General features: G+C 34.2%; 2 long non-coding RNA genes across 2 annotated transcripts; both read left to right on the top strand.

Moving 5' to 3' along the window:
* Positions 1-2,927: 2,927 nt before the first annotated feature.
* On the top strand, positions 2,928-4,830 carry LOC122609546. Its single transcript, XR_006325332.1, has 6 exons — positions 2,928-2,971; positions 3,237-3,321; positions 3,407-3,499; positions 3,643-3,688; positions 4,174-4,387; positions 4,557-4,830. It is a non-coding gene; the product is annotated as an uncharacterized LOC122609546 (long non-coding RNA).
* Positions 4,831-14,411: 9,581 nt separating this feature from the next.
* Positions 14,412-15,969, top strand: LOC122606572. The gene is made up of 3 exons (XR_006324948.1): positions 14,412-14,464; positions 15,268-15,346; positions 15,630-15,969. It is a non-coding gene; the product is annotated as an uncharacterized LOC122606572 (long non-coding RNA).
* Positions 15,970-23,818: the final 7,849 nt, after the last annotated feature.

The raw sequence follows: 23,818 nt of genomic DNA, 5'->3' as shown, positions 1-23,818 counted from the left end.
AAAATTTGTTTAGATTATATCATATCTATCCATTATGTTATAAAATGATTTATAAAATTAAATATTTATAAATTTATAAATTATATATAAAAATATATTATACAAGGTGAACCTTCGTAAGATCTAAACGCTACATATCGAAGTTGCGGTTCTTACTTGCCCATATATGACCGGGTCTCACCAGTGGAACAAATAGGCTTGTTTAACATTTTACGTTTCAACATTTCATGAAAACCAAATTTCATCAACAACTTACGTTACTTGCCATCGCGGCCACCGTTGTCACCTCCACTGATCTCCGCCATCAGTGCCGCTCGCCACCACCACCGCCGTCGTCATTACATCACCACCGCTGCCACCTCCACCGCCGCTGCAACGCGCGGGTACCGTTCTCGTGTAACTAGTTGTTGGTTAGAAAATTTTCAGGGCAAATTCATTAGTGTAAATTTAATTATAATTAATTTTGTAACATAATGGATAGATTTGATATAATCTAAACAAAACTTGGGTAAATGTGTAATTATTAGTTTAAATTGGATATACATATAATTATTATTTTAAGTTGGATAAATATGTAATTAAGGTGTTAAAATAGGAGATATAGGAAATTCTCCCAAAAGTTATTCTTTTCCCTCAGATCCATCTGAAAAACCACCGCCATAACACAGCATGGATGATGATGTTCCTACGGAGTTGATACATTGTATACAATTGCTTTTGCCGTTGAAGGAAGCAGCCCGCACAAGCATCTTGTGTAAATCATGGCTGCACGCTTGGCGGACCATCCCTACCCTCAGGTTTCCTCAATCCCTGATGCTTTTCAACAAACATTCAGAAACCAGATTCAGAAAACTCATCCATCGCACGATGATAAGGTATCTTCGTCATCAAACACCCATCGAAACTTTTCTTCTTAACATCTACATTCGAAACCATGATTCTGCCTATCTGGTTGAAAACTTGATTCGTTGAGTAGCTCCAAAAAGTTGTCTCAAACATCTTTCTGTTACGATCATGGTTATGATTGGTTCCTTTACGTTGCCTTTCGAGATATTATTCTCGGGCCAAAACCTGTTTAAGATAAGTATAGTATCCACTTCCTATCTCAATCACTCCCTTTGTATCACTAGTAGCAATAATAACTCCGATACCATCATCAATTGTGTGTCCTTGCGAGAACTCGAGTTGAAAAGTGTTTGCATAAGTGAAGACCTTCTCAATAATTTGTTGTCTACTTGTAAATTGCTTGAAACGGTTAAGCTTAAAACCGACTTCAGCGTGAACAAAATCATAGTTAAAAACCTTCACTGCCTCCGCCGATTGGAAGTCACTTCATTCGCAGAAAGCTATATAATGGAAATTGCAGACGTCCCACGTCTTAGCTCGTTTACTTATGACTCCTCCGGGGGTGTTCACAAGAACCCCTTATCGGTAAACTTGGAGTCATTACGAACCCTTACGGAATTATGTTTAGGCGGTGGGATGGTTGAGAATGCATTTTTTGACATGATTTCGTCGAGTTTACCTTTTCTTCAGAGTCTGAGTCTTAAATTGGGATATGACTGGAGACTTCGTGGCTTGCGTATCACATGTGTCTCCCTCAAAAGATTGACTGTTTCGGCAACGCGAAGACACACCCAATTGCACCTACATGTTTTTGCCCCAAAGCTTTTGCACTTTTGCTACAATGGCTACGATGCAATTCCTCGTATCTCGTTTCTTCCAACCGTTGCTCCTAAACATATAACTCTTGACATCCAGCTCTATGATCCCATTGACTGTTCCTTTTTTCTCGCCATGAGGGAAATACTCAATCTATCAAGCACGTTCGACGTTATTATAGTTGATGCCTGTCGTTTTGATTTATTACTTCCATTGAACTTCGACGTTGATGATCTGAGAAGAAAGCTCCCCTTACCTGCTAAAAACGTGCACCAGTTATCGCTTTCTACACGTTCAGAGAAACGTTTGTGGGAGGATTCACAGTATTGACAACGATGATTTCTCCATGGTACGTTTCTTTTGCTATTATTATTTTTTGTGATCATTAATAAAAACGAATGTTTCTGATTTTTTTTGTTATGGAAATCAGTTGTGACAATATCGTTTATTTTAATACATTGTTCTCTGATTGTATATTTAATTTTTTAAAAAATTTTGCTAACTTTATTCCCTTTTTATACTTAATCTTTCATGTATTTGGTTCAACTTGAGGTCCATCAACAACTAATATATATTTTTTGGTCATGAACACCAAGTGTTTGATATAATTTCTCAACCAATTATTTGTTGCATTTGCCCTGATGTTATAAATCAACTTTTTGGATTTTGTATTTTTTAATTCAAGTGACTGTGTTAGTGGTTTCGTTGATTTAACCTTGGTTAATTTTCCTTAAATCACTTGCGCGAAGTTGAGGGTTTTGGAATATGTTATTCTTGATTTAGTGAAAGTAGAAGGTAATTTATTGAAAATCACGGTTATATTTAGCTGTTAATGCATGTATTGTATGCTATGGGTTTGATACTTTGATATTTTTTTGTCATTTATCTTATAACTTTTATCTTTGCAATTTTTAAATGTGCATTGTATTTGATAGTAACTAAGTTAGGATAGAAGGATGATGTGGAATCTCTAAAAATTGCACCCTTAATGACCAAAAAAACTTCATGGTTTGTTTACTGAATAGTTTACAGTTCCCACGGGATATATCTAGATGGGAGTGACAGTATTGAACCCGTGTACATATAAATGGATTATATTTATCTTTAACGGGTCAAATGTGTTGAACATTTAAAAAAAGGTGAAATCTGAATTATATTCAAATGCATAAGAAAAAAAGGTTAGACTACTCTTGAATCACGCATGCTGAATAAGAAGCTATAACAAGGCATTCTTCTAAATACAAACCACGTGGAATTGCAGGTCATGGAGTTCAAATTTGTGAAAACAGGAGTTCATTCCACGTGTGAGGTAAGCGCCAATGTAAACAATTTTTTTCTTACAATTCATTTATTTGTTTTAGTAATTTTGTTACGAGTTATAATGTACAACTTGGTCATATTTCTGTTAATATCTTAGCCTTACTATTATAATTGAGGACCCCGGTTTGCTTCATACAATGGAGAAGTTGAAATTTTTTCGTCTACTGTACAATTGCTAATAAAGAATTTAGCATTTTAATATGGTTATTGTAGGTGGCCAGTCACCTTTGCTGATTACTTTACTTCTTTGGTAGCTTATTTTGATGGTCAATGTATAGACACTAACAGTCTCCGAAGACCGGATAGAATGTTAGGTGAAGTGTGTGTAAGTAGCTTGAGGTGGGATTTAAATTCAAGACTGTTCAAGTAGTAAGCTTTAGTTAGATAATGTTCGATAAGATGATGAATTATTTCATTGTTGAAGGTGAATTGGCCTCTTCGTTAGTAAGAAGTTCGGTGTTCTATGTCGCAAGGAAATGTTTATTATCAACAAAGATGTATAAATAATACACTCGAGGTATTTCAATAGTTTTATTAAGCTTTATGTTGAATTATTCATATGATAAAATCGCGTAGACATTCTTATTCTTATCAAGGGTAGGGAATGGCTAAAGAACTTAATTACTGGGCTAATGGGCTTGTGGGTATGGTGATTACCAGGGTGCACTTTCTTTTTCTTCCAACACGTTGTCATCTTTCTTCTAAGGTATTGTTATCTTACTCGCATGTTTACTTGCATTTTTGCTTGATCACACATTTACTAAACTTCAATAAAATATATGTTTCAAGTTTTTCCTGTGGCTAAGATTTGCCTTTTTATTTAGTACATATATTATAGAATTTCTCACTATAGCCTATAGGGTGGCAAGGTCTCTACAAAAATGGGAATATGAGATAAGCTTTCACTATTTGTATATCTACGAACAGAATTAAAGTTATCTTGGACTCAAAATTTGTCATAATACGTTGGGGTTTATCATGAAGATGCCTTAAAAGGGCATGAACTATTGATGTAGAAGCTTTTTATTTCATGTTTGTAATCCATGTCATGTTTTTAGCTAAACTTCAAAATTAGTTATCTGCATATTTCCATTGTGCTTTTTTTTTTCTCATGAGATTTTGTAGAGATCTGCTAGATTTGCCAGTTAATTTGTGCGGTAACTTTTCTAAATTTGCTCAACCAATAAACAGGGGAACGTTGCAGAATAATCGTGTTCAGTTGCTTCAAAAACTTCTTTTCTTGAAGGAGCGGACAGGGAGTTCACTTCATTTATTTCCAAGAGCTACTTGGGAAGGCTCACTTTCAATCTACCTTGCTAAGTATTTGTCGAACTTTTTCTGGTGGACACATGAACCTACCAATAACAGAACTTGATCATTCCGGAAGGTTAATGGCATGGTAAAGGTAAGATAGTAATGTCATGTTAATAATGATGCTAAAATTTTTCTATTTACATACAATTACTATCATTATCTTATGATGTACATGGTAATTTTGTTTTAATATCATTGTACACTTTACTAATCATTAACATCGAAATCTATAATCTATGTATTAATCTTATCTTGAACAGTAATTTCTGACAGCTCATGCATCATTACGGAGTAAGGATGGACATCATCGCTAAGGTCGAGTGAAAAGAAATGGTTGTGAAAGGTTATATATCTAGAAATGAGGAGAAGTTCATACACATTCGAGTCACGTGTGTGTTTTTTTTAAATTCACATAAGGTACTAGAAGTGTAATATTACTCTACTACCAATTGTTCACAAACTTGTGTATCATTTTTAAAAGTCAGTCAGGCAATTTTGCAATTGAAAATCATATATTATAATGGTTTGACTCGAAGACGTATTGATACTTCCATTTGTTATACATGTTTCAAATATCTTTAGAAATTTATATTTGTAGTTGAATAAATATACAGGTTATAATTTTGTTTAGATCATCTTACTTTATTAAATGAGTAAATGACCTAACATTAAAAGTACAGTTTTTCAATCCAAGTCAATAATCTACATCGTTACATTCTTGAACTAAAGTTAAAAAAAAAATTAGTCTCTAAGCGCATCCCGCGGGTCTAAGCACTATACACTATATAAATCCCTACTTGGGTTTTTCTAAAACTATCCTATTTGGCATGCTTTAAGAATGATTATTACAACTAAAGATCCTACGTAGTGGCATATGTCTATTCAATTATTTCAATTTGCTCAAACAGTTAAGATAAATGACAAATCATGTAGGCCACTTGATACGTTGCTTCCCTCCTCTTTCCAAGTTTAAATATAGAATTTGAATTTAAATCTTTATAACCGTATGGTAGTTGTCCACCTTGGTGTCTATAACTTATTTTTGACAAATCAAATACGAGTAAGTTTTTTAAAACCGTATGGAGTTGCTATTTCTCTATAGCTTTCCATCCCTCCTATTCTCTCTATGTCAGGTGTTCTATACATATTCCATCTTCATTCGGTTATGATTTATCGAATCCGGCCATCTTCTTCTTTGACCATCATATCTAATTTGTATGTTTGAAGGGCTGGTACACAAACGATTTGTATAATGTTTACCCGTATTTGATGTTTGGTTACATGTCAACAATGATGTGATTGTATGCAGGCTTGCAAAATCTTTCAACGTGCCATTTGAGTCCCATTCTGCGTCCGTTCCCATTTATGAAGATGAATTCCAACATTTTCAAACCTGCCCCGAGGAAACCTTAGCAGTTAACATCGTTTTCGTGTTGCACCATCTCAAGGACGAGCGTGAAAGCACTGAAAACCATCGGGATCAGATTCTGAAGTCTGATTGGTTAATTAAAATTCAATTGAGAATTGAAGGGCAATTAAAGGTCTTTTTGCATCAAACAGGAACCTGTTTTTATATGGATAGAATATATATATATATATATCTTATATCAGATTTTATTTCAAGTTTTAGGTGAATTTGTTGATGGGATTTTCAACAACTCTTAAGAAAATATTTATATGAAGTTTCGTGTTGGCGCACTAAGGAAAAAGGATAGAAGAATAATAATTCATGAGGTGAAGATTGGAGGATGATTTAGTGGATGATTGGTATATCACTATATTGTAAGTTATAACTTGAAATCCCCTAAGTTTTTTCTTTTTTTAATTGTTATTCAACCTCTTCTTTCTTGAATTTAGGGTTTTAATGTGTATATAAAGTTTGGGTTTTTATGTTTTGAAACTGGTTTTTTGATTGTGGGTTGTTTATTTTTAGGGTTATTATCGATGTGGTGTTGCTAATCTTGCGATGGGAAAGTTTAAAGAAGCACTCAAAGATTTCCAAGAGGTTTGTGTTCTATGTAGAAAACATCCTTCATACTGTTTCTAAACAAGTTTGACATTTTCAAGAATAAGGTTTTAAAAGTAAGTAGTGGTTTTGAATATTGGTCTAAAATTATATAGTTGATTGTATAGGTGACGGCTGGACAAACCTATGTGAGTGGTTCAAAGATTACCAACCCTTTTTTGTTATTGGTTTCTAATAGTCATTATAAGTATGAATAACAAACTATGGCTCTACGATCTTCCTTGACACCAGTAGCTTGATGTGTGTAGGCGTCGTTTAGCTCAAGAAACAGGTGATGGGTTCTTGGGAGGGACGCCTTTGATAAACACACCAGAATGGATGTGGTTTTTCTTCCGCCAAGACGCCAACATAATGTACCGTTTGGTTTGTAGTCAATGTGGTAAATTTTTTAAAGTACTAACTGGTCACCCTACAATATTTTGGTGTCTCATCTTCTAATATCCATCTATCTAACAAGGTCAATTATATATACATTCTTAAAGAAGGTAGACACTTTCTCATTTCCTATTTCTTATTGTATAATATATGTTTGTGATATATATATGTACACACACAAGGGAAGAGATAGTATATAAGCGTTATGATGGTGCCAACCGAGTTGGTGCTCCCATTGGTGGCTATGCTGGTGATGCTTTACCCGTTGCTCAAATACTCGACTTATTTTTTGCTCATAATGTGTTTGAAATTTTATTTCTTAAATCATGCCTTTGTCTTAGCCATTTCTTGCAAACTGATATTAAGACCATCATCACAATAATTTTGACTTCTGTAATTGCACATGGTAAGCAAAATTTTCTTTACTTTAGGGAATCCAAACTAGAGGAACGTTTTTCAAATTATTATTTCTCAATATCTTTGATTTGAAACGAAGATGAACAGGGTATGTGGTCCATTTGTTATTTCGGTTAATATCTTAATGCAATGTATCTTCAAACTGTTATGTTACCTACATTTATTAAAACATGATTATGAGGTTGTTAATGTTTAGACTAAGAAAAGAATTTGCTCAACCAAAATAACGATTCAAGTCTGCATTTTCTTTGCTTCATTTATGACTAAAATCTAAACATTGTAATCTTTAAGGCTTGGTCACAAATTCAAACTTATTTGAGCATTTGACCATAAACTGAATAATGGTAATGTATAAGATTGCAGAAGGGATAGAGCTTTATAGTCTTGAGTTCACAGCCGAAAGTCGTGAAATATTCATCCGAGATCCATGCCAAAGCTGTTGTAGATGGCCGAGGTTCTTTTGGACTACAAGTAATGTCAATCTTTCTCTTTTTCTTTTCCCCAAAAGTTGCAACATGCAATATGGTATCTATACTTATTTTAATAATTTTAGTGTTCTCAATGTATAACCTGTTTTGACCCTTTGCCCAACCCACGAGATCAGCCTATTTTGCCAGCTCTATTGTCATGCATCAACTTTTAGTATGCAATTGTGTGTACAGGAAAAATGCAGACATGGTCAAAAATTGTCTTTGTAGTTTTACCTGTGGTTCTGGTGGTTTTCTTGGCTTTCTTTCTTCTTAGGAAAAGAAGAACAAGTAAGAAAAATGGGAATGTATAAGATTGCAGAAGGGATAGAGCTTTATAGTCTGAGTTCACAGCTGAAAGCCGAAATATATTCATCCGAGCTCTTTGCCAAAGCTATTGTGAATGGCGAAGGCTCTTTTGGATAGTTGACTATTAACTAACGTTGGGTGGTAAAATTGTAACTAATACTTGCCTACTTGACCCATTTGAGTTATATGGGTAACTGCACAGCTGGTCTACAGCTTGCTTTTGAGCACCCATAAAGTCAGAACCTAACTTATCTTGACATAGTTTGAATACCTACTAGACAAAGAAGGCATATAATGGTCATCTACTTCTACAGATTAACATTTTTTAGTCCGGTTCGGCCTTTTGAACCTTTTCTGAATGTTTTATGTAACATTGATTAATGAGCTACTATTACTAATGAGTTTCTTGATAATCTTTATTAGATTCTGTTTCCCTTTATTTGTGATTCATATTTCTACATTATGTTCGATTAGTCATTTCTCAAATTTTACTCTTACTCTACACTAATTACTTAGAAGTTATGGTGGCTATAGACATAAAATGAGTTTGTAGCTTAAGATTACGCTGTCATAATACCTCAAAATTAGGTAAATGGTTAAATTTCATTAGTTCGTGATTGAGAGTAACCCATCAAAGAACATTTGTTACTCTTTATTTTGCATCTCTCTACCTCAAACTAGATTAGAAAAACTAAGATAAAACACCAAAACTAAACCCTATATTGAGAGTTTAAGCTATCAAAATTAACCTTCACATATTTTCCCCTGAGAAGTTCCAATAATCTCATAATTAATTCCGAAGTATGATAACTAGAGTAGCTGAATTAAACAACATGATGACTATTTTAAGTTTTTGAACTTAGTTGATACAATTCCCGATGACTTAATCTCTCTTGTGCAACTATCCGCTATTATGTTTTTTAGGAATGGATGCACCCATGATCGACTTGCTTTTGATAGTGGTTACCATAACCCATAAGACTTCTCATCTTTCTTAGGTTTAGTTATCTAGGGTCATGGGTCTCTCTATGTTACACAATTTGCTGTGTTCATGTTCTCTACATGAAATGTTTAATCACTTTCAAGAGCATGCTTCAAGAACATGTTACACAATTACTTAAGGTTGTACGCGCATCGCGCGGGTCTAGGCACTAGTCTTAATATATACTATAAGACAGTTGAACTAATGACTAATTAACCAATCACATCGTTCGATTTCATGATGTCATCATTTAGATAAACTACAAATTAAAAATCCTAATAATCATTATCCAAATATATAATTATATTAATATTAATATTTATATTAATTTGTAGAAAAAGTCTCATTAATTAACACTTTTTTGTTTTTCATCAATAATTTACATTTTTTAGCCCTGAATACTTAACTTATATTTATTTTTAGCCATCAACTTGATAGAATTTTTTAAAATTTACAATTATTTAATTAAATAAAAAAAAATTATCATATGAAATATTTTCTACAAAAAATTATTTGAAAACCTAATGACTTATTAATAAATATTAGAAGAATCCTAATTGTTATCAAAGAATATAAAAACAATCCTAATTGTTATCATATTATCATAGAACAAGTGATTGAAAATAAACATATGTGTGTTATGAATGCGCATCATGATTAAATACATATACTTGAATGTCAAGTTCAGGATCACAAATATGTTTATATTTTAGTTCTTAACTATTTTTCCTAATAATATCACATTATGAGTACATCTGTTTCAAAATATATTATAATGGATAAATTATTATATATAGCATGTGCCTTGTGAAATGACTACGACAAACAATTCCATCAATATGTCTAGCCTAATAATGACAGTGAGGAACATATGATTATTGTACTACAACTTGCAAAATACAACACTTAAAACTGTGTTTTTTTAAAATTGCAAGCTTTTATGACTTAAATGTATGAAGATTTAATATTGTTAATATCGTAAATCCCGTGTCCAGTGTTGGACACGGGTCTAAAATCTAGCATAGTAATATATGATAATTATGATTTTTAATTTGTAGTTAACATAAGCCAGAATCAATTTGATGAAATTGAGTGATTTAATTGGTTAATAAGTTATTAGTTGATTGTATTATAGTATAGATTAAGATTAAGATAAGAGTAAGATTAAGATTAAGATAAGTAGATTACAATAAGATTAAGATATATAAACGTGGGTGATGAATTATCTTGATGGAATTATTTAGATTGATACGGGATCAATAAACTAGGTCCTTTTTTTTTTTTTCGACACAAAAAACAGAATGATACAAAACAAACGTCAAGGACTAATGCTGGGAAAGAAAACGGCACAAGGATTAAATCTCAAATTTGCCAACTACATGGATGTTTTGTGACAATAACTCTATATGGTTTATATATATAGGATAGATAATTAGACAGAGATCATCACTGCAAAACAAATTCGGTTTGCAATTGGTTTCAAACACCTATTTGAAATCCACATCATAAAGACTTGTCGTCGCTGTTTTAAGAACAACATCGATTTCTCGATTACATCATCCAAATCTACCAATATTGGCCAATTACTACTCGCTGCTATCTTGTTCTTCATAAAGGTATTGCATTTATATGTTTTCTTGTGTTATAAATATTATGTTTTCCAAGATGTATAATACTTGAGAATATATTTATGCTAGCTATTTATATGTTTGATGTTGAATTTCATCTAAGATGGCTCTATCTATATATTTATTTTATTTTATATATGTTCCTTCAATTGTGTTCCCTTATGTTTGAACATAGACAGACACACAATGTCACAATCTGTATGTTTATGTCACCGTAGTGTTCATTTGTTTGTTAGATTAAAGTTAAAGGAACACACATAATCAAGCTATATTTGTCATCATCAAGATTTTCTTGTTCAAAAAAACAAAGATGAGGTTTAATTATATAGCAATAAGATGAAACAAATTTTAGTACTTGATGCCTAGCTACTAATGTTAGCTCGCTTTATGTATATCCGTTCACTAATTAAAGAAGTCGCAAAAAGGACAGTGAATTACTCTATATGGATTAGGTCAGGCCAAAGACTTGTGGTTTTTGAGAGAGACTGCGTAGTATTTTCTCAACAATGATATAATATTCAATAAATTCTTTAGAAATCAGGTAGTGTCGTCAATGATCCAATACTCGAATCATAGCATAAAACTCTTTTATCGTATGTTGAATATCGCCGTTATACTTCGTTGAGCTTCTCATTAAAATATGCGACGGGCGGCCAAGTTGGGACAAAACAACCCTATTCCCACCTAGGAGGCATCACACTAAAAACCTCTGTGAAACATGGCAATAATGCCAAAACTAGAGTTGTAAATAATAGCCTATTGAGTTCTAATAAAGCATTTTGGGCTTGTCGATACTAAGTAAACTGCTTATAGTACGTACTGGTGTCATCAGAGCCACAATTATACTGAAATTTCGGCTGAAACGTTTGTAGAAAGAGGCGAGACCATGAATTCTTCGAACTTGCTGGATGGATTTAGGCATTGGCCAATCTCTTATGGCTTGAATCTTTTTTATCATCAACTTGCATATATCCCCTGTTCAAAAACTAAATAACATTGACAAGTGACTTTTTTTTCCTTTAATTTGAAAGGCAAATCAAAATTTTTTTTAACGGCAAAAAGTCACCAACATAGACAAGTGACTTGATTAGTAAAAAAGTCACATTTATCCAAATTTTTAAAGAGATGCTCATGATTAATTGTTTTTAAACAATTGTAAAAGATGGGATTGGTGTTCTCTAGGAGTTTAGTCAAAGTAAACAACTATACACTTGGCCAAAACGGCTTGAATACCCGTTTTATTAGCCGCATAAACGTGGTCGGTTCATTAGACAGGCCAACAGGCATCATGAGCTACTAATATGAATACCTGATACAGACTCACCACGAGAACTCTAAGTTAATCTTCCAAGATCACCTCTTAAATCCTGCCAAAACTTAGGATAGCGATGGAACTGATACTCCCCGGTACATTAAATAAAATACCCACCAAGCACCACTATCCCATATTTCCCTACACTTGTGGAATTCTTAAACAACTACTTTTGAAAAGGTAAATATAATATAACAATTATAAATGTAGGCTAAAATTCATGCATGCATCAAGTCTTTGGAGCTTGCAATTGAATCAACATGACCCATATGTCAACCAGATTTGCAGTAGCCGATTACGGGTTCATTCCTCCTTATCATATTGACTTTCCAAAATGGATGTAAATGATTTGAGCCATTCCCATATGTTTGTTTATGCTGTTGACAATTGTCTAACTGTAGTGAATATTAGCCAAAACAATAATATAAGTAACTTATTACTCGTATATGATATAATTAATTTACTTTTTCAAGATATAAATTTATTTGTTGGCTTTTGTTACTAGATGTTTCATCCCGGTGATAGGCGAATTGATGTTACACAGTGAGTACTTATTCACCCCCTCTCTGTCTCTCTCATCTCTCTCTCTCTCTCACTCTCTCTCTCTCTCTATATATATATATACACACTTATATACACCTGACAAGTAGTATAATAACTGGTTTTTTTCTGAAGAGGCGAAGCTACCTGTTTTGCTAATGTTGTGTTTTTACATAGTCTTTTTTCACCAATTTTAATCTGTTCCTAAAGAGTGTGGCAATCAATAATTTCCATACGAACCAAGCAGTATATCTGTTGCTCTTTAAAAGCAAAATGGTCCAATTGAACCTGTTAACGGTGTTAATAAAATTTAACAATGCTATTTAGTATGTATATTTCCCTTAGTTAAATCAATCTCACAGAAATACTATGCCAAAAAAACTAATTTTGGTTAGCCGATTAGCTGTGTAGTCAAGTTTGGTGGGATTTCGGTTTTCGGTCCTCTTCTAGAATATCGGTCCCGAAATAATCAGAAATTTACCGATATCCCACCCATTTGGTCTAAATTTCGTTGGGATTCGGTTGTCCAGCCTCGTTTTATTTTTTTGTTTTTATTTTTTTTTTCTTTGGTCCAATCTTAAACACAACATAATAATTACTTATTTTTACAAGAATTATCAGTGATCTATCAACTTTTGACACTTTTAAGCTTGACTTTTGATATTTCTATAAGTATTAAGCATTGATTATTATATATTTGATACTTTTGACAACTTTGCGTAATATTAAAATTACCAAATTCTACTGAGATGACTGATCTTTCAAGTATCGGTCCTTGACCAAAACCCACCTATATAATTTACTGTCTGTAATTTTAACGTGCATTATATCCTTTGAAGTACATTTTGTAGTCAAGGCCATGAAGACATTTGGAAAAAAATCTTGCTTTACAACTTTTTCTTGCTGCAGGCAAAGCCAAAATAGTGATGGCAATGGGGAATGTGATCTTAACAACCAATCTGATTGGCAACAGATAAGTACGTATTTGTTACATTAGAATCTCATTTTCATTATATTAAACATAATACCGCTTGCTAAAGATGGCAAGATGGGTGGGTAGGGCAGGTTGGGTAAGAGGTCAAAAAGATTGGGTTCATCTAGTAACACCATATCAGTTACTGAATTAATGATGTAAGTATTTGCATACAATGATTTATAGAATTTTGTTTTTTTTATTATATCTTTGACAACCTTCACCGTGTTCTAATGGAGTGACATGTTCTCTTTAGGTCAAATTTTATTTTATTTTTTTAAATCTCATTTCAACCCGTTTGATGTAAGTCATAACCTAAGTCCACCTATTTACAAGTAAATTTGTTGAAATAGCTACCTACCTCAGCTGTTCAGTTCTACTCACGTGCTTTTTCACCTTCGCATCAAGCCTAAAAAAAGGTTATTGAACTCTTACAGTTATTGAACTAATGATGTGAATTTTTGCATAAAATGGTTTTTAGGATCTTGTTTGCTTTTTAATAGATCTTTGGCAACTTTCACTTTGGTCGTAATGGAATGACATGTTCCCTTTAGCTCAAAGTTGTAATTTTTTTGTTCCACCCGTTTGTTGTAATTCATAACCTAACTCCACCCATTCACAAGTAAAAGTGTTGAAGTAGCTACTTACCTCTGCCCTGCTATTAACCTGATCCCGCTTGTGCTTGATATGTTTTATGGCTTTTATAGATTGCAAAATCGGCACTTTTGACCTCTTCATCAAACCTAAGAAAAAAGTAAGAGTTGCTGCTTGTGACCGCCGCATAAGGATGTTGGAGAAGGTTATGAAGGTATGATGCTAGCGACTTCCCTTTTTATGAAAGTATCCATATGGGGTGGCGTGAGTAACATGCTAGCTACTTTAGTGATGTTTTTTTTTTCTTTTGATCTTTGCATTATGTCTCGCATGCAGGCTGAAACACTAAAGACCTTCTTTGATGCCCTGGGTCTTGAAAAGTATTATCTTATATTTCGATCAGAGGAAGTATGAAATTCTATTGTAAGTTTTTCTTCTATATTATGATTTTAGAACCCGTCACGAGCTTTTATATCTTGCAGTATGAGATAGAGGGACTTCAATATGTTGATGAACGTCTCTTGGTATATTTAGGAATCCCAGCGGTAAGTTCATGCTCTTAACAACTCATTGACTGCTTATCTACAACATTTACTCTTGGAACTGTGTATTTTCACCAAGAAAAATATAAGTAGACATGGCACAACGAGAGGGTCATGTGGGTTGGGTTATCTGTCCAAACGTGTGGGATTGATATGTATAATCCTCTGGCGTGTAATGAATTTGGTCGGGTTTGATTGACCCCAACCCACATTTGTGTTTTGCTTTTAAATTTATCTTATTTATCGTATATATATAAAGTTTACCAAGCTATAAACCCCTTTATAAAAGAACAAGAAGCACTGTAATAAGCGCCATGCATTATGGATACGCTTTAGGCAACTATTTTATATGTCCCATCCCCTTTGGGATAGAATGGAACCCTTTCGTAACTAAGTTGTCTGAAATCCTCATTCTTTTATTTGCGATAAACCATACAAGGTTTTAGTGTTTTAGTTATTTTTGTGTTCTCGGACTCTCTGTATACCTTACAGGGAAGTCGTTCCAGTTAATTGACAAATCGGCATGTTGTTATTTTGAATGACATTTTTTTCAGTCACAACTTCAAATAATAAAAAAAACTTTCCCTTCACAAATTGATGATGGGTTATGCATTTGGTACTGTGTCAAAATGGGCTGGTTGGGTAAAATACAATATGATTCAGACATATCGGCAGATAATCTAAATTCAACTATGCCTTTATTCATTTTTAACTTCATAAGTAACCAATGTGTTAGATATGATGACTGACAATTAAATGTATAACTTTCTGAAAATCGGTAACTGTGCATGTCTGTATTTGTGTAGGGTCCGGGCAGAAGAATCCTGCAAGCATTAAAATATAGGAGGGGATCCCCTCAAGTTGTTTCCAATTGAAGCGTGAGAGGTTCGTGTTTTGACTGTTTTTTTAGTGACTGCTTGACTGGTGGATTAAAAGGAACAAAAATTGCATTCCTAAGAGGCTAAGATCAGCTGGCATATCTTTACAACAAGTGCAACATTCATTAACATTTTCACGATTATTGAATTCATGCAAACATTCTTCTTATATTCTAGAAATATTTACAAATCATAGAAATGAAATTTTAATTAAGAGTTTAGACTGTGAATTCTATTATCAAGAGAATAAACACTTGTAAATTTTGATGACTATAGATACATAAATGCAGTTTTTGTGATGAAGATAGGACAAAGACCTGTGTTATTTTGGGTGATAATGTGGGCATCTATAAGCGGTGGCTAATGATTTAACTGAATTTCAACAAATGAGGATAGAGGAAAGCTGCATCTGGGAGGCAGATGTATAGTATAAACTAGAAAGTGGTATATAGATTGATCAATTTGAATGTATAGGTAGGGCTTGAATTGTTGGATGTATAGATACTGGTTACTACTACTCTGCTAGTCTGCTTAGCTACTTTGAGAGAACTTGTCCTTTAAAGAAAAGCTAACTTTTTTTTAATCAAAAAAATGTTTACTTTACTTGTATAAATATATATACAGTCAAGAGTGAGAATATAAATGAAATTGTTTAAGAATCATCTCATCATTTAAATCCAAATGCCAAAAAAGAGAGTAAATGTCAAAAATTAAAGATTTTATTCTACAGATTTTATTTAATCTCATAAATTACGGTTTTGATAACTAATTTTGGCGACCCATCAACATTTTTGGTCCAAAAGTCAACAATTTGGTCAAAATGTCAACATTTTTGACCAAAAGTCAACTCTTTTGGAATAAAAATGTTAATGTGCTTCAGAGTTAATGATCAAAACCGTAATTTATAAAAGGTAAAGATTAAAGTTGTAATATTTGTCAAACCACAAAGGCGATCTTTGTAATTAACTCCACAAATAAAAGAAGGTCATTGATTCTTTAAAAAAATAATATATAGACTATCTTTTATATAGATCGACAAGGCCTCTCCTTATTGCCTGTTCTTGCCGCGTCTGAGCCGCTTCCGACGAACCAGACGCACTGGACGCTATAAGCACCAGGTGCGTCTCTGAGCCTGTGTCTTCCTCGTGCGTCCGTTTTTGAACACGCGTTTTGGCTATATATGTGGGGCCCGATTTTCTGGTTGAATCATTGAGGGAAAAAAAATTAAGTGTTGTACTGTGGTGTGTTTATATACTGTATATGATATGATATATATCATCTATATATATACATAGGTGAAGAAGATGATAAGATTTGCCAAATTTTCGTTTTAGCCCCCCAACTTTTGTTCATTTTCGAAATAATATCTAGAGTTTTTAGAGTTTACTTTTAAACCTTATATTATATATAAATGGTTTATTGTACTCGTATAATGTTTATTATTATTATTATTAATAAAAGTATTCTTAATTAAAATGTGTTTCTTTAATTTTATAAAAAATAAAAATAAAATAATATAATAATGGATGAATAGTGTTAGAAGTGAGTTATAAGGAGAGGGTGTTCTTGGTGTGTTTAGAAGTGATGAATAGTGTTAGAAGTAAGTTAGAAGTAATTCCTTATAAGGAGAGGCCTAATAATATAAGAGATATATTAAGTGTTTAAAGTTCAGCTCAGTTGTTATCTAACTTACATGTATGTCACAGGTACAAGTATTCTGCTTGATCCTTACAAAGCAATGTTGTATAAAATGTTATGCTTTTGAAGTTTTTAAAAATTTCTAAATCTAAACAAATAAGTCGATTCAATCACCATGATCCACTTAATTGATTACCACATCTAACCATCAAAGGATCCGATCTGTCCGATGCATTGATAAGCCTTTATATATAGACATGAGAATAAGTGATGGCGTAGACTATGAACATCCACGTGATTTACAAAGAATGAAGCTTTATTGTATCATATCAAAAAAAAAAAATCCGTTTTCAGGGAGTGATTGCAATTTGCAACAGGGGACATTAGGATGATCCACGTGAGATATCGGCATGTAGTGGCATGCGGCATCCTTGCCCCATTTGAATCAGTAACTTAGGCATGGTGGCAACTACAGCCTCAGTTTTATATCATTATGCATCCGATTGCATGCTTTTGGAATATGAACAGAAGATAACATATTTCCAAATGAAGGCCAAGTAGAAGGTAAAGAAATGAGCAAAACAGAATATGTTGTAGTTGAAAACCAATACCAGTTCATGCTTGCGTTACCTGTTCGTCCAGTTTCGGTCCAGCACCATGCAGCTATCTGAACTTTGTGGCCTAGATGTTGATGATATTGTCATAAAATCTGATGTTTCTGGGAGAAGCATATTCCATGTTGTCTTTCATTCATGATACTGTGAATCCAATGTCTTTCGTCGAAATACTGTGAATCCTCCGACAAACGTTTCCCTGAACATGTAGAGAGCGATAGCTGTTGCACGTTTTTTGCAGGTAAGGGGAGCTTTCTTCTCAGCTCATCAACGTCACAGTCCAATGGAAAAAGTAAACGAAATGGACAGTCATCAACTATGATAACGTCGAACGTGCTTGATGAATTGAGTATTTCCCTCGTGTTGAGAAAAAAGGAAAATTTAATGGGAGTGCCAAACCGGATGTGAAGAGTTATCTGTTTAGGAGCACCGGTTGGAAACGACATACGAGGAATTGCAGTGCAGCCATTGTAGCAAAAGTATAACAGCTTTGGAGCAAAAACGCGTATGTGGGTTAGGGTGTCATTCCTTACCGAAACTGTCAATCTTTTGAGGGAGACACATGTGATACGGAAGCTACGGAGCTTCCATTCAAATCCCAATTGAAGGGTCAGACTCTCAAGAAAGGGTAAACTCGACTGAATCACGTCAAAAAATTCATTGTTAACCATCCCGCCGCCTAACTATAATTCCTTAAGGGTTACTAATGAATCAAAGTTTATCGATAGGGGGTGATTATGATTACAAACTGAGGATTCATAAGTAAACGAGCAAAGACTTGGGACGTCATCAATTTCCATTATATAGCTTTGTTCGTATGAAGTTACTTGCAACTGACGGAGGCGGTGAAGGTTTTTAACTTTGATTTTCTGCACACCCAGTGGCGTAAAAAGGTTAATCGTTTCAAGCAATTTACAAGCAGACAATAAGTTATTAAGTAGGTCTTCACTTATGTAAACTCTGATCAACTCGAGTTCTCTTAAGGACGACACACAACTAATGAACACAGGATTATTATCGCTACTAATACAAAGGGAGTTGTTATGACAGCAAGTGGATACTACACTTAACTTAAACAGGTTTTCGCCAGAAAATAATGTCTCGGGAGGCAACGTAAAGGAACCATTCATAACCTTGACCGTGACAGAAAGGTGTTTGAGATAACTCTTCTGAGCAACTCGACGAATCAACTTTTCAGCAAGATATGCAGTTTTATCGTTGTGTCAAAATGAAAAAAATACGCGGTGGTATTTTGGTAAATAAATCAAACTTTTATGAATTGATAAGCCTGGGTTCCGATCAGCTTGGGTCTGGGTCAGCTTGGGTTCCGATCAGCTTGGTCAGCCTGGGTTCTGATCAGCTTGGGTCTGGGTCAGCTTGGTTGGTCAGCATAATCAGTTTGGTCAGCTTGGGTCTGGGTCAGCTTGGGTAGGTTGGGGTCTGTTCAGGTTGGGTCAGCTTGGGTCAGGCTTGGGTCAGCTTGGGTTCTGATTAGCTTGGTTGGTTAGCATGATCAGTTTGGTCAGATTGGGTTCAGGGTCTGATTGGGTCAGGTTGGGTCAGGTTTGGTTAGCTTGGGGTTGGGTCAAGTTGGGTCAGCTCGGGGTTGGGTTGGGTCAGCTTGGGGTCAGGGTCAGGTTGGGTCAGCTTAGTTAGCTTGGGTTGGGTCAGGTTGACACAATCTACACAAATGTAGATTAATCTACACAAATGTAGATTATGGATTTTGGGTCAGTTTGGGGTCAGGTTGGGTCAACTTGGGGTCTGGTTCTGGTTAGGTCAGATTGGGTCAGCTTGGTTAGCTTGGGTTGGGTCAGCTTAACACAATCTACACAAATGTAGATTAATCTACACAAATGTAGATTAATCTACACAAATGTAGATAATGGGTTTTGGATCAGCTTAGGGCTGGGTTGGGTTAGCTTGGGGTCTGGGTCAGGTTGGGTCAACTTGTTTAGCTTGGGTTGGGTCAGCTTGACACAAAACTACACATAATCTACACAAATGTAGATCCCAAGCTGACCTAGATTCCAGGCTGACCAAGCTGACCCATAACCCAGGCTGACTAATCTGACCCAACCAAGCTGACCAAGTTGACTAACCAAGATGATCAGAACCCAAGCTGATCAGAACCCAAGCTGACCAACCAAGCTGACCAAGCTTACCCAACCAAGCTAACAAACCAAGCTGATCATAACCCAAGCTGACCCAGGCTGACAAAAGTTTGATTTATTTACAAAAATGTCACCGCGTTTTTTTTTTAAATCCACATGTCACGTTCTGATTGGTTCATAAGACCTTCTCTCCCTTCTCTCCTTAAAACACCTTCTTATTTGATCTCTCTCATATATATATATATATATATGGCAAAGGGAATATAAGACTGTCCGGCACCTAAGCTTAGGTGTGGAACCCCTCACATACTAATATTTTATTATTTCTTGTTTAATGAATAAATGCATGGGCCCCCATGATTTTTATGGATTAAAAAAAAAATATGTGAGTGTTCCACACCTAAGCTTAGATACCCGACAGCCTTATATTCCCATCCCCATATATATATATATATATATATATATAATAGTTAGTTATACTTATATCTAACTTAAGTGTCTTAGAGAACTAAATTAAAGATATCATGTAAACCTTTTTTTTATTATTCATATTTTGTAGGAAAAATACAAAATGATAATTCTTTATTTTATGAGAATTGGTGTTTAAATGAGCTCAAACCTATATGTTGTTTGCCTACAAAATTTTAGTACGGGCAAAATTTTGACTACCGTGCCCTGAGCATCTGATAACTCAGGACCGACCCTGTCTATTTGCATCATATGGCTCATACAATAAATTTATAAATAACTTACACAAACAACTAATTTAAATATATATGGCCTTGATCTTTTTTCTTTTCTTTTTAAGTTTAACACCAATGACAAAATAACAACTAATTTAAGTTGGTTTCTTTCCCCCCAATTACTATATAGTATGTACATTTCCTTTAGTTAGGCCAATACCATGGTAATAATACTTACATTTAACATGTGAAAATTTTACGTGCATGAAATCCTTTGAAGTACTCTCTGGAATCGGGGCCCAAGGAGGTTGTTTGGAAAAAAAAATATCACGTGTTACAACTTTTTCTTGTTTTAAGCAAAGCCAAAATGGCGATGGCAATGGGGAAAATGATCTTAACCGACCTGATTTGCAAAAACAAAGTACAGATTTTTCTGTTACATAAGAATCTTATTTCATCTACATTAAAGTATTAAACATAATTCCGTATGTAAAGGTGGGAAGATAGGTGGGTTGGGCAGGATGGGTAAGAAGTCAAAAAATGGGTTTCATCTAATATCACTATAACGGTTTTCTGCACTAATGATGTGAGTATTTGCATAGAATGATTTCTAGGATTTTGTTAGCTTTTTAATAGATCTTTGGCAACTTTCTCCGTGTTCTAATGGAATGCCTTTTTCCTTCACCTCAAAGTTGTTATTTTTTAATTCGACTTGTTTGGGATGTAATTCATAACCTAACCCCGCCCATTCACAAGCAAATGTGTTTAAATAGCTATCTACTGCTGTTGCTATTAATCTGTCCCACTCATGCTTGATATATTTTATGAAGTTTGTAGATCGCAAAATTGGTGCTCTTGACCTCTGCAAAAAACCTAAGAAAAAGGTAAGAGTTGCTCCTTGTGACCGCCGCATGAAGATGTTGGAAAAGGTTATGAAGGTATGATGCTATTGCGCTACTTCCTTTTTATGAAAGTATTAGGTGGCAAAATGGGTGGCTTACGTAACATGCTAAAGGGTTATCATTATTTTTTTAAGCTCAATGCGTCGGGCCGGATTGACCCGAAACATTATTTCTTATTTTGATGATTTTTCATGTCAAGTATATTTGGCTAAAATTATTTTAGTTATAATAATTTGCATAAATGGTCTTTGTGATTTATCATTTTTTTCATTTTGGCCCATTTCAAAATTTTCTACATGTTTGCTATTTGAAGGTATTGTTTAGTTGTAAGAATGTGAATGCCCTAAACGGGGTATCCCTGTGACCGTTTCCTAACCTTTTTTTGGCCTCCTCAAGATTTTTATCTGGTCTTATTAAAATATTAGGACGTCTCACCTTGTGGCGGTTAACTGGTTATGTCTCTCATTAGAGGATTTAAAGATCAGTCTTAAGATAAAGATAATCAGAATTAGTGAAGTACTCATGTAACAAAAAGATAATCTCTAAAAGTAAGAAATTTAATTTCGGGCTAAAACATGATGAATAGTAATTAAAAAAAAGATCTAACCATAATTATGAAATGTCATTATTGACCATTAAGCTTTTCAAATAACCAGAATTGTTTGACTTTCTATGGTAATTGTGGCTAAGCTAGAAGAGATTGGGTGAAAGGCATACCCTCTACATGGTTCTTCCACTCTTGGAAAAGAATTGTCATTGAGTCTTGTTTTTTAAGTCCAGAACCCCGAAACATTCTAACCTCTCTTTATTTTCCAACATGGTTTCTCCAAATATAAGTTACATTTCATCATCCCCCAACCGTGGACCTGAGTTTTTGTCGGTTTGTATGCTTGTGTTTGGAGCCTGAAATCCATACACCCCAGTTAATATCGTTCTATTGTTGCTTTGTTGGAATCTCTATGAAGTTCCTTAGATTGTGTTATGGAGCTTTTTTATTCTATACAACATGTGAGTATCTTTGCCTCTTCCGACTAATATATGTTTACCGAAATGAGATTGCATTTAGTCTATGAGTTAGAAATGAATTTAACTCATCTCCCTTAAAAAGACTGCAATTGAAAATTCATCTCTGTGAGATCATCTTGAACAACATATCCGTAATCACTATGATTCAATGGTGAACACATCAAGTCTACCATGGCTGCACAAAATGACTAATCAAAACAAATTTTTCCATTTTTCTCAAATTGGCATCTTCTAGTATGATAGTTTCGAGTTAGAGAAACCAAACAAATAACAATAGGAGAAACTCAACCAAAACGGGTCATCTTGAGAAAACTTTGTGTTTTAATGTATGGTCTTTTTTTGTGATTTTGTTAGAGGTTAAAGCGTCTTTCTTTTCTTTTTCTCTTTAAATATGTTTTGCATAACTAGATTCACATATATGGATTGACATTATTCAACAACAAATTGATTATAAACGAGAAGAATTAGAATTTAGGTTAGTAGGGGGAGCAAAGGTTTTAACCAAATTCTTCGTTAGAGACCTGGTCATTAGTATAGAAGGATTAGATATCCCAGCCGATCGAATCATCATCTTACGATGATTTGTTCGCGACTTCTATATAGTCGAAGATGATTCGATGACACAGGATCATATCATCTTAGGACAGCCGTTTTTGCTTTCGGTAGGATCATCAGTTAATGTGAAAGCAAAGAAGATGACCATGACCTTAGGGTACAACCAAGTAGTTATCACCAAGGAAGACATTAGTGAATCAAACCCATTTGGAACTAAGTGCAAAACTACCCTCTGCGGTACATAGAGTCATAGACAGTCTGGAAACTCAAGATAACCAAAAACTAAACCTTGTACAGTTATTGCAAATAAAGAATGTGGATTTCAGACAATTTAGTTACCACATTCTATCCCAAAGGTGGTGGGACAAAGAAAAAAAGTAGCTAACAGGTCCAACAGATTGAATAGTTGCCAAAAGTGTATCCATAACTCATGTCGATTATCAAGTTGCTTTTTGTTACCTTGAAAAAACCCTTGTAAATTTTATAAATATAATAGATGCTTGAACAAGAAAAGTTTTAAAAAGAGGCACAAATGTGAGTTAGAGTCAATCAAAACCGACCTATTTCATTACGCACCAGAAAATGATACATATCAATGAAAGGGGTCGGTTTTGATTGACTCTAACTCACATTTGTGCTTCTTTTTAAAACTTTTCTTGTTCAAGCATCTATTATATTTATAAAATTTACAAGGCTTTTTTCAAGGTAACAAAAAGCAACTTGATAATCGACGTGAGTTATGGATACACTTTTGGCAACTATTCAATCTGTTGGACCTGTTAGCTACTTTTTTTCTTTGTCCCACCACCTTTGGGATAGAATGTGGTAACTAAATTGTCTGAAATCCACATTCTTTATTTGCGATAACTGTACAAGGTTTAGTTTTTGGTTATCTTGAGTTTCCAGACTGTCTATGACTCTATGTACCGCAGAGGGTAGTTTTGCAC

This window comes from Erigeron canadensis, chromosome 7 (genome assembly GCF_010389155.1).
Source record: "Erigeron canadensis isolate Cc75 chromosome 7, C_canadensis_v1, whole genome shotgun sequence".
In the NCBI taxonomy this organism is placed as follows: domain Eukaryota; kingdom Viridiplantae; phylum Streptophyta; class Magnoliopsida; order Asterales; family Asteraceae; genus Erigeron; species Erigeron canadensis.
Note: the sequence above shows the minus strand (reverse complement) of the source record. Positions and strands in the feature narration are given on the sequence as shown.